A 10,886-nucleotide genomic window follows, 5' to 3' on the forward strand; every position below is an offset into this window, starting at 1 on the left:
CGCGGAAATACGCCCAGAAAGATCTGGAACAGTATAGGAAGCACTGTGAGTAGCACACAGCCTGCAGCAACAGTTTAGAGCTGGGCTGTTCCAAAACTCAAACAGGCTGAGCTCTTTAAAAAAAGTGGGGTAGTGCTGAAACCTTTTGCGGCACATCGTGCGTATGCAAACCCTTCCCATTGTAATAATGGTGGGAATTTCTGGCACTGTGGGGCTGTATGAGGAGAACACTGAGCAGTGGAGTCATATACTGAAAGATTTGAATATTTTGTGCAAGCGAATTATTGTAGTCCCAACTTTCCTGAGTACAATGGGGGGGGAATACATTCAAATTCCTGCAAAGTTGAGTGCAGCCAGAAAAATCAGGCTTGTAAATCTATGATAAGATTGTGCCAATATTGCAGGGCCGCTTCTCACCTAAACCCTTTGGTCATCACAGAGGTTCAGGTTCCATAAACATAACAAGTGAATCAAACACACTGTTTGTAGCTTTGAAGAAATTAGCTGAATACTGTGAATATGGAGAGGTTTTGAATGACACCATCAGAGACAGACTGGTGTGTGAGTTAAGAAGCTATTAACAGAAAGCAATTTAAACCTAAAGAAGGCTTTAGAAGTTGAAATCTCTATCGAATTAGCAGCTAAGGAAGCCAAACAATGAAGTCTGAACATTAGAATCCATAAAATGTCAGCTAAGAGCCGAACACAGACACAGGTCCGAAATTGCTACCGATGTACAAAATCTGGCCACGCAGCAGCAGGTTGCTGGTGCAAAGATGTAAAATGCAGGAATTGTGGTAAAATGGGGCACAGTGAACGAGCGTGTTGGGGAAAGAAGCAACAAATTCCAAACAAGAGCTATTAAAAGCAAGAACCAAGTATATCAAATAGAAAACCAAATAGAGGGAAAAGGTCCACGTGACACAAAAGGGTGTGAAAATGGACCAGAGTCACGGTCAGATGATGAACTGGCATTGAACATACTGGCCATTGCAAATGCAGCTAACTGTTACTGGATCTCTCCTTTACTGGATGGATAACCGGTGAAAATAGAGGTGGCATTGGAGCAGCAGTTTCATTGGTACCAGAAGCTGTTTACCAAGCAAACCTTTGACACATCACCTTAAAACCCTCAAAAGATAATACTAAAAAGCTATATTGGGGAAGTGGTACTGTTGAGGGTGGAACCTGGCTGGAGAGAGTCAAGCAAAACTGGGCCGAAGTGAATCTCATGTCCGAAGCAGGTCACCGAAGATTTTAAAGAAACATGCCATAGTCTTTAACGGAGAGCTGGGAAGTATGAAAGAGATCTCAGTCAAGCTAAAGAAGAAAATCAAGCAAGATGTTTAAAGACTAGGGCAGCGCCGTATGCCATCAGGCCTAAGGTCAAGTCAGAATCGGAGAGGCTGGTCAAGACAGGAATCTTCAAACCTGTTAACGTAAGTGATTGGGCCATGCTGACAGTACCCATGGTAAAACAATATGGTTTGGTATGCATATGTGGCGATTTTAAAGAACTAACAATCCGCTACTGCAGAGCAGTACCCTCTGGCTTTGATTGATGATTCATTTGCTGAGTAGGCTGGAGACCAGATTTTCAGGAAAGTTAATCGTAGTCAAGCTCATCTCCCGATCAATGTGAATCCTGATACACAACAATAGTCGACAAACAAAGGGCTATTCAGATATAAAAGACATCCATTTATCATCAAGTCCACACCTTTGCCATGAATCAAATTCTAAGTGGACGAGCAGGAGCCCAGTATTACATAGACAATATCTTAATTACTGGAAAGAATGAATAGCACTCTCAAAATTTAGACGCTACACTCCAGAGACTAGAAGATTAAATCTTCCATTGAATATCTGGGGCACATCATAGATTCAAGGGACTGCACAAATCACCCATAAAAGCCATAAATGAGGCACCTGCACCTCAAAATGTAAATTGACTTAGATTGTTTTTGGGCTTATTCAATTATAAAAGGTTTGTCCCTAATCTAGCAACTATTCTCAAATCTTCACAGACCTTGTGTGTCAAAACAGGAAATGGGTGGATCAGTGCGAGAAGGCCTTCGTACAAGCTAAACAGGCGCTACTAAAGTCAGAAGTCCTGACATACTTTGATCCGAAGTTACGCTTGCAAGTGGCTGTGTCATATCACCTTATGGAGGTGGGAGCAGTGGTTTTCACATAACATCCAATGGTGAAGAGAAACCAATAGTGTTTGCATCAAGATCCTTGAACAAAGCAGAAATGATCTATGCCCAAATAGAGAATGAAGGCATCGTTTTCAGAATCAAATGGAGGATTATAGGAATATTGTTGTTTTTTTAAAGTGTATTTTATTCCAAACATGCTCAAAACCACAAATCAGTCACATTGTTAACACCCCCACAGTTCACAGTTTGTGCAATTTTTCCCCTTTTCACCCCCCTCCCCCGCGACAAACAATTCCTCAAACATTGTCATGAACGGTCCCCACCGTGTCTCAAAGCCCTCTGCTGATCCCCTCAACTCAAACTTAATCTTTCCAGCCAATTAATAAGGGTGCCCTTTCCAAAGGCCGGTGCAGACTCGATGGGCCGCAAGGGCCTCCTTCAGCACTGTAAATTCTACGATTCTATGTACATGATTACTAATTCATCAAGTAAACTTTTTGCATAATTCTCAAAGTGCCTTGGGACATTTCTTTTTGTTAGAGGTTCTATAGGCATGCCTGACCAATGCCATCTAATGGGAGCCATTTAGCAGGAAATCCAAAATGCACAAGTATTTTGAACATGGAATTTTATTATTGCATCACATCTTCATTGCCAGTTGATATTACAACACAGTAATAGGATGGCCAAGCACCCACTCCAAAAAATAAGCTTCCTGCCTTCTCAATAAAAGCCATTTCAGTGTTTACATTCCTTATGTTAGACCTGTGTTTTCTTTTCCATCATGACAGTTTCACATCTGAAATCAGATGTACAGTCTTGGACTGTATCTCTTAACAAGCAGAATATCTACACTGTATTCATAAACGTTGAATTATGAGTGCTCCTGCTTGAAGTCTGGCAAGAAAGGTCTTGTACAAAGTTCTCAGAAAATGTAGCCATGCAGTGTGATATCGTTTGCACATGGTGGACATGATAAATTGCCCTTAGTGTCCAAAATTGCCCTTAGTGTTGGGTGGGGTTGCTGGGTTGTGGGGGTAGGGTGGAGGTGTTGACCTTGGGTGGGGTGCTCTTTCCAAGGGCCGGTGCAGACTCGATGGGCCGAATGGCTTCCTTCTGCACTGTAAATTCTATGATAATCTATGAAAAGGAAGTCATACAGGTCCCCCAGTCAGGCCGCCAGCCCCAGAGGGATTGACAACCACCAATCCAGCAATATCCTTCGTCGGGCAATTAAAGAGGTGAAGGCCACGACATCGGCCATTCTCCCCTACGGCATTTCCGACATCCCAAAGATCGCCACCAATGAGTCCGGCCTGACCTCTACCCCCACAAAAATCTCACACTTGTCCGCCACTCTCTGGAAGAAGAGGTCAAATTTATCCTACACATTGCCTCACTCCACACTCCCAATCCTATCTCCCCCTCCCCCAATTTATTCTTGATCCTCACCACCTGTGCTCCCCTTTGCTCCCCAGCCACCTATGTAGATCACCCCTCCACAACCAGGGGCAGCAACCTCTCCAGCAGGGCAGACTCCTGCAGCTTGGGAAACCCTCCTTCCGCGTAAAGTCCCTCACTTGCATACACCTGAATTCACTTCCCTTCAGCAGCTCCACTCTCTCCCCCGCAGCTCTTCCAGACTTGCAAACTTCACTTCCAAGTACAAATCCCTCGCCCTCACCAGTCCCGCCCCCCTCCACTTCTTTTACATGCCACCCGTCTCCCCTGTCTTAAACCTATGATTTCCACACAACAATGTCAGCACCGACATCCCCTTCATCCTAAAGAGTCTCCTCAATTGGTTCCAAATCCTAATCGTGGACTGTACCACCGGGCTCACCGTGTACCTCCCCGGCACAAGCAGAAGCGACGCCGTCACCATGGCCCTCAGGCTGGACCCTCTACAGGTCTCTTCCTACATCCTCATCCACTCTAGCCCCTCTCCCTCCCACCAGCGTCTCACCTTCTCCAAGTTTGCTGTCCAGTAGTAATGCAGCAGGTTTGGTAACGCCAACCCCCCCGTCCTGCCTCTGTAACAGGGCCCTCTTTACCCTTGGTACCTTCCCCATTCATATAAACTCAGAGATCAGCATCCAATTTCCGGAAAAAGGCATTAGGGATAAAGTTTGGGAGGGTCTGGAATACAAACAGGAACCTCGGCAGCACGTTGATCTTAACCGCCTGGAATCTCCCCGCCAGTGTCAGGTGTTCCTTACTCCCCCTCATAATCCCCTGCCACTCCACTGACCCCCGAAAGGCCAACTCAAACAACAGCGGACACCCCTGCCTCATTCCCTTGTGCAACCCAAAACTCTGTGAACTCATCCAATTTCATAGATATCATAGAATTTACAGTGCAGAAGGAGGCCATTCGGCCCATCGAGTCTGCACCGGCTCTTGGAACGAGCACCCTACCCAAGGTCAACAGCTCCACCCTATCACCATAACCCAGCAACCCCACCCAATACTAAGGGCACTTTTGGACACTAAGGGCAATTTAGCATGGCCAATCCACCTAACATGCACATCTTTGGACTGTGGGAGGAAACTGGAGCATCCGGAGGAAACCCACGCAGACACGGGGAGAACGTGCAGACTCCGCACAGACAGTGACCCAGCGGGGAATCGAACCTGGGACCCTGGCGCTGTGAAGCCACAGTGCTATCCACTTGTGCTACCGTGCTGCCCTCAAACTTGTCCGTACCCTCGCCACCGTGGCTACAAACAATAGACGCACCCTCGCCACAAACGTCAGGCCAAACCCGAACTTTCCCAGGATCTCAAACAGATACCATCACTACACCTGGTCAAAAGCTTTCTCCGGGTCCATTGGAACAACTATGTCCGGTACCCACCCCTCCGACTGGGTTTTAATCACGTTTAACAGCCTCCTGCTGTTACTGGAGAGCTGCCTGTCCTTTCCGAAGCCCGTTTGGTCCTTAGTGACCACCCCTGGAACTCACCCCTCCCTCCATCCTCTCTGCTACTAACTTGGTCAACATTTTCACATCCATTCTTAGCAGTGAAATGGGCCCATATGACCCACACTCAAACAGGTCCTTTCCCTTTTTCGGGATTAGCATAATCGATACCTGGTATCTCCCCCTTCTCCAGCGCCTCGATAAACATCCCCAGCAAATGCGGTGCCAACTCCGTCGCAAACTCCTCATAGAACTCTACCGGATAGCCGTCCGGCCCATTCCCCTTATGCTATCCATCACCTCCCTCAGCCCTAACGGCTCTGCCAGTTTCTGACTCCTCTCTTCATCCAGCTTGGAAACTTCAGCTCATCCAAAAATAGCCCGGCTCAGCCCTGTACAGCTTCTCATAATATTCCCTAAATGCTTCATTAATCTATCCCGGCTCCGACATTACCTCCTCCTTCCCTGTCAACACCCTCAATATTTCCCTGGACTTGGCCTGCCTCCGTAGCTGGTGGGCCAGCATATGGGCTCGCCTCCTCCCCATATTCATATTGCACCTCCCTCACCCTCCATAGCTGCCCCACTGCCTTCCCCATTATTAGCCTGTCAAACTGCCACTGTAACCTTTTTCTGTTCGCCAACCCCTCCTTGGTGGGAGCCTTCGAATATTTCCTGTCCACCTCGACTATCTTGCATACTTGTCCCCCCTCCTGTCCCTATGCGCCTTGAGCAAGATAACCTCCCCTGAACCACCGCCTTCAATGTCTCCCAGAACATGGCCGCTGACACCTCCCCATTCTGATTCAACTCCACGTACTCTGATAACCGACCACACCTTCTCACACAACCCCTTATCCGCCAGAAGTCCCGAATCCAGCCTCCATCCCAGCCTCTGCTCCTGCCTCAACCTAAGTCTAACCTCCAAGCAGGCGGCGCATGGTCAGAGATCATGATTCTCACTTACTCTGCCCCCAGCAACACTGCTTGACTCACTAAAAGAAAAAATCAGTTCTGGAGTACAGGTTGTACACGTGTGAGAAGAAGTACTCCCTCCACCCAAGTTTACTAAACCTCCAAGGGTCCACCATTCCCATCTTTTCCATAAACCCTCCCAACTCCTTCGCCATCCTCAACCTTCCCGTTGACTTAGGACTCGACACGCCCACCCTCGCTTCCAGCACAGAGTTAAAATTCCCCCTCCCCATAATCAACTGATTAAGTCCGGAATCATGCCCAGTAACCCCTTCACAAACCCCATGTCGTCCCAATTTGGCATATCTATATTCACTAGCACTACTGGCGTCCCTTCCAATACCCCTCTCACTATCACACACCTCCCTCTGGGGTCCCACACCTCCTTGGCCCCTACAAACCCTGACCTTTAGCTCAGCAGGATGGCCAGCCCTCGCGACTTTGAATAAAACCCCGAATGGGATTGGATTGGATTTGTTTATCGTCACGTGTACCGAGGTACAGTGAAAAGTAATTTTCTGCGAGCAGCTCAACAGATCATCAAGTACATGGGAAGAAAAGGGAATAAAAGAAAATACATAATAGGGCAACACAAGGTATACAATGCAACTACATAAGCACCGGCATTGGATGAAGCATACAGGGTGCAGTGTTAATGAGGTCAGTCCATAAGAGGGCCGTTTAGGAGTCTGGTGACAGTGGGGAAGAAGCTGTTTTTGAGTCTGTTCGTGCGTGTTCTCAGACTTCTGCATCTCCTGCCCGATGGAAGAAGTTGGAAGAGTGAGTAAGCCGGGTGGAAGGGGTCTTTGATTATGCTGCCCGCTTTCCCCAGGCAGCGGGAGGTGTAGATGGAATCAATGGATGGGAGGCAGGTTTGTGTGATGGACTGGGCGGTGTTCACGACTCTCTGAAGTTTCTTGTGGCCCTGGACCGAGCAGTTGCCATACCAGGCTGTGATGCAGCCAGATAGGATGCTTTCTATGGTGCATCTCTAAAAGTTGGTAAGGGTTAATGTGGACATGCCGAATTTCTTAAGTTTCCTGAGGAAGTATAGGCGCTGTTGTGCTTTTTTGGGTGGTAGCATCGACGTGGGTGGACCAGGAAAGATTTTGAGATGTGCACCCCTAGGAATTTGAAACTGCTAACCATCTCCACCTCGGCACCGTTGATGCTGACAGGGGTGTGTACAGTACTTTGCTTCCTGAAGTCAATGACCAGCTCTTCAGTTTTGCTGGCATTGAGGGAGATTGTAGTCGCTGCACCACTCCACTAGGTTCTCTATCTCCCTCCTGTATTCTGACTCGTCTTTATTCGAGATCCAGCCCTCGATGGTCGTATCGTCAGCAAACTTGCAGATGGAGTTGGAACCAAATTTTGCCACGCAGTCGTGTGTGTACAGGGAGTATAGTAGGGGGCTAAGTACGCAGCCTTGCGGGGCCCCGGTATGGAGGACAATTGTGGAGGAGGTACTGTTGTTCATTCTTACTGATTGTGGTCTGTTGGTCAGAAAATCGAGGATCCAGTTGCAGAGTGGGGAGCTGAGTCCTCCGTTTTGGAGCTTTGATATGAGCTTGGCTGGGATTATGGTGTTGAATGCGGAGCTGTAGTCAATAAATAGGAGTCTGATGTAGGAGTCCTTGTTGTTGAGATGCTCTCGGGATGAGTGTAGGGCCAGGGAAATGGTGTCTGCTGTGGACCGGTTGCGACGGTATGCGAATTGCAGTGGATCAAGGTGTTCTGGGAGTATGGAGGTGATGTGCTTCATGATCAACCTCTCTAAGCACTTCATTACGACTGAAGTCAGGGCCAACGGACGGTAGTCATTGAGGCATGTTGCCTGGTTCTTCTTTGGCACTGGTATGATGGTGGTCTTCTTGAAGCAGGTGGGGACCTCGGAGTGGAGTAGGGACAGGTTAAAGATGTCTGCGAACACCTCTGCCAGCTGGTCCTCACAGGCTCTGAGTGCACGACCAGGGATCTCGTCCGGGCCCCGTCGCCTTCCGAGGGTTCACTTTCAGGAAGGCCGATCTGACTTTGGAAGCTGTGATGGTGGGTATGGGCGAGATATGGGCTGCTGGGGGACTCGACAGCAGATTGTTGGTTACCTGCTCGAACCGAGCATAGAATGCATTGAGTTCATCGGGGAGGGGTGCGCTGCTGCCAGAGATACCTGACCCATCCATCCCTTTCTCAAACTGACCTGATCCTTAACTCGGAGATGCGTCTCCTGCAGAAGGACCACCCCCGCCTTCAAAGTTCTCAAGTGTGCGAAGACCCGAGACCCCTTTACCGGCTGGTTCAGTCCCCAGACATTCCATGTTATGTATCTTACCAGAGGCTTACGCCTCCACTCCCCTCTACTGTCTGCCATCATCCCCTTCCAATTCTACCTCTTTGAATTTCACCCTGAACTGGGCCCATCCAAGATGGCCCCTTCTCCACCCATGACCACGCTTAGTTTCCAACTCTGCCACGTCACGTCCCCCACATCCCCCTTCCCCGGCTCGCCTTCACCTCCCCGCCCCCTCTAGCTGGCCATACCCCACGGCCACCATATCATTTCTGTTCACTAGCATTACCTGTCAGCATGGCAGCTCCTGCCCAAAGGCCCCTAACCCTCCACCCACCTTTCCCTCCTTGGTCTATGCAAACTGCTCCCTGTGGACCTCCCCCTCCCCCACACAAACAAAGACACATCCAAAACCACAGGTCACCCCTTCCAAAAAAAAAAAACCCACCACAGAATGGCAGGAGGTGGGTGGGGGTGGCAGTTGCCCCCTTACAAACCTATAGCCCGAACAAACAGCAACAACGACAAAATCACCCAATCCAAAAAAATACACTCCGGCCCCTCACAACACCCACATCTTCCAACCTCTGCTGTCCGAGCTCCTCCGTCTTCCATCAATGTTCAGTTTGCCCCAGTTAACAGTCACTCATTAAGTCATCGGCCTCTTCTGGCATTTCAAAATAATACTCCAACCATCAAAAGTTACCCACAGTTTTGTCGGAGATAGAGTATTGATTTATTCGTAGTTTTAGGTGCTAGTTGAATGCATGTAGCTGAGGTGTAAAATTATTAAAAGTATCTTGACTGGGAATCGAGTCATTGTTTCACATAATGAATTAACCATTGTATTCAGCACTAAGGACGTTGTCAGTCTAATTACCTTATCAGTTACAGCAAGGTCTGGGGGCCGAGCTGTGTGACATGGACTGCATGAGAAACATATCCAGTAGTTTTCTTGAGACTGCGCATGCAGACGCTGAGCTAGTTTTGATAGGCATCATTCAATCTTAAGTAATGTCCAATGTTTGACTGACAAATCGTCCTTTAAGTAACAGACATTCATTTGGATAAACCAGGAAGTCTCAGCTGAGAATTGGAAACCAATGAATAAATGAGGGATTAAACCAGAGATAAGAATTACCGGAAAAGTAGGGCCTTTTGTTTGAGGTCTTTGTTCCTGAATTCTTGAATCATCTATCTGTTTGTTTGCGTTTATCATTTTTAAATGTTTTATGATTTTTGCCATGTGTTTGGCCTTTTTATGTAGTTTGATATTTTGTTTCTAAGTTTTGATTCAGTTCTTATTCAAGTGAATAATTAGCAATGAAGTTGTATTTTTGACACCTCCAATCAACCGGACAATCAATTCTTATTAGAAGGTAAAATAAGAGTCCCAACAGCCGGGTACAGTACCCCAAACTGAATCTGCATTTGGTAGAACACCTTGTTAAATCCGGCACGCCTCTTTGCCAACTCTGCACCGATATCATCGTAAATTCAGACCCGGCTCCCCTCTCATTCGCAGTTATGCTTGTCCCAGGCCCACCGCAGGATCTTTTCCTTCTCCACAAACGTATGGAGTTTCACGATCACCAGCCGCGGCGGCTCCTCCACTCTTGGCTTCTGCCTTAGGGACCTGTGGGCCCGGCCGACCTCGGAGGCCTTGTCCATTACCCCCTCCGCCACCAGCCCCGCCAGCATCCTCGAAACGTATTTCATGGCACTTTATGAGGCGGAACGGAAGCAGTTGTTAGCACTATTGCTTCACAGTGCCATGGGCCCAGGTTCAATTCCCGGCTTGGGTCACTGTTTGTGCGGAGTCTGCACGTTCTCAGTGTGTCTGCGTGTTTTTCTTCTGGTGTTCCAGTTTCCTCCCACAAGTCCCAAAGACGTGCTTATTAGGTAATGTGGACATTTTGAATTCTCCCCCGAACAGGCGCTAGAGTGTGGCAACTAGGTGATTTTTACAGTAACTTCATTGCACTGTTAATGCAAGCCTGTGACAATAATAAAGATTATTATTTTACCATCTACACCCTCCGGCAGGCCGATGATACGCAGGTTCTGCCTTCTGGATCTGTTCTCCTGCTCCTCAACCGCTGCCCTCAGTGACTTGCAAAGGTCCCCCAGGAGCCCCACCTCCAATGACACCACCCGGTCACTGTGGTCGGACATCACCTTCTCCATCTCCCAAATCTGCGACCCTTGTGCTTTCAGACATTTCTCCATTCGCTCCATTGCTCCTTTCAGGAGTGCTACTGCTTCCTTGATGCTTTCGACCAATCCTCGTGCATCTCCTTTTGTCGCTGGTGGAAATCTTCTTCAAAAACGCTATCCACTGCTCCATCTGGGGCTTTCCAACGCGACGACCCTTTCCCCCCCCCCTCCCTGCCATCATCACAATTGCTATTGCGCCACAGGTCTCCTCCGGTTCCTTGGCCAGGTCCTTGACCTTTTTTTGCCAGATCTGGTAACCAGCAGACATGCCACTCACGGAGGGAACTTCTCCTCCACACCTTCAGCCGCAATGTCCTG

Source organism: Scyliorhinus torazame, chromosome 10, assembly GCF_047496885.1.
Source record: "Scyliorhinus torazame isolate Kashiwa2021f chromosome 10, sScyTor2.1, whole genome shotgun sequence".
In the NCBI taxonomy this organism is placed as follows: domain Eukaryota; kingdom Metazoa; phylum Chordata; class Chondrichthyes; order Carcharhiniformes; family Scyliorhinidae; genus Scyliorhinus; species Scyliorhinus torazame.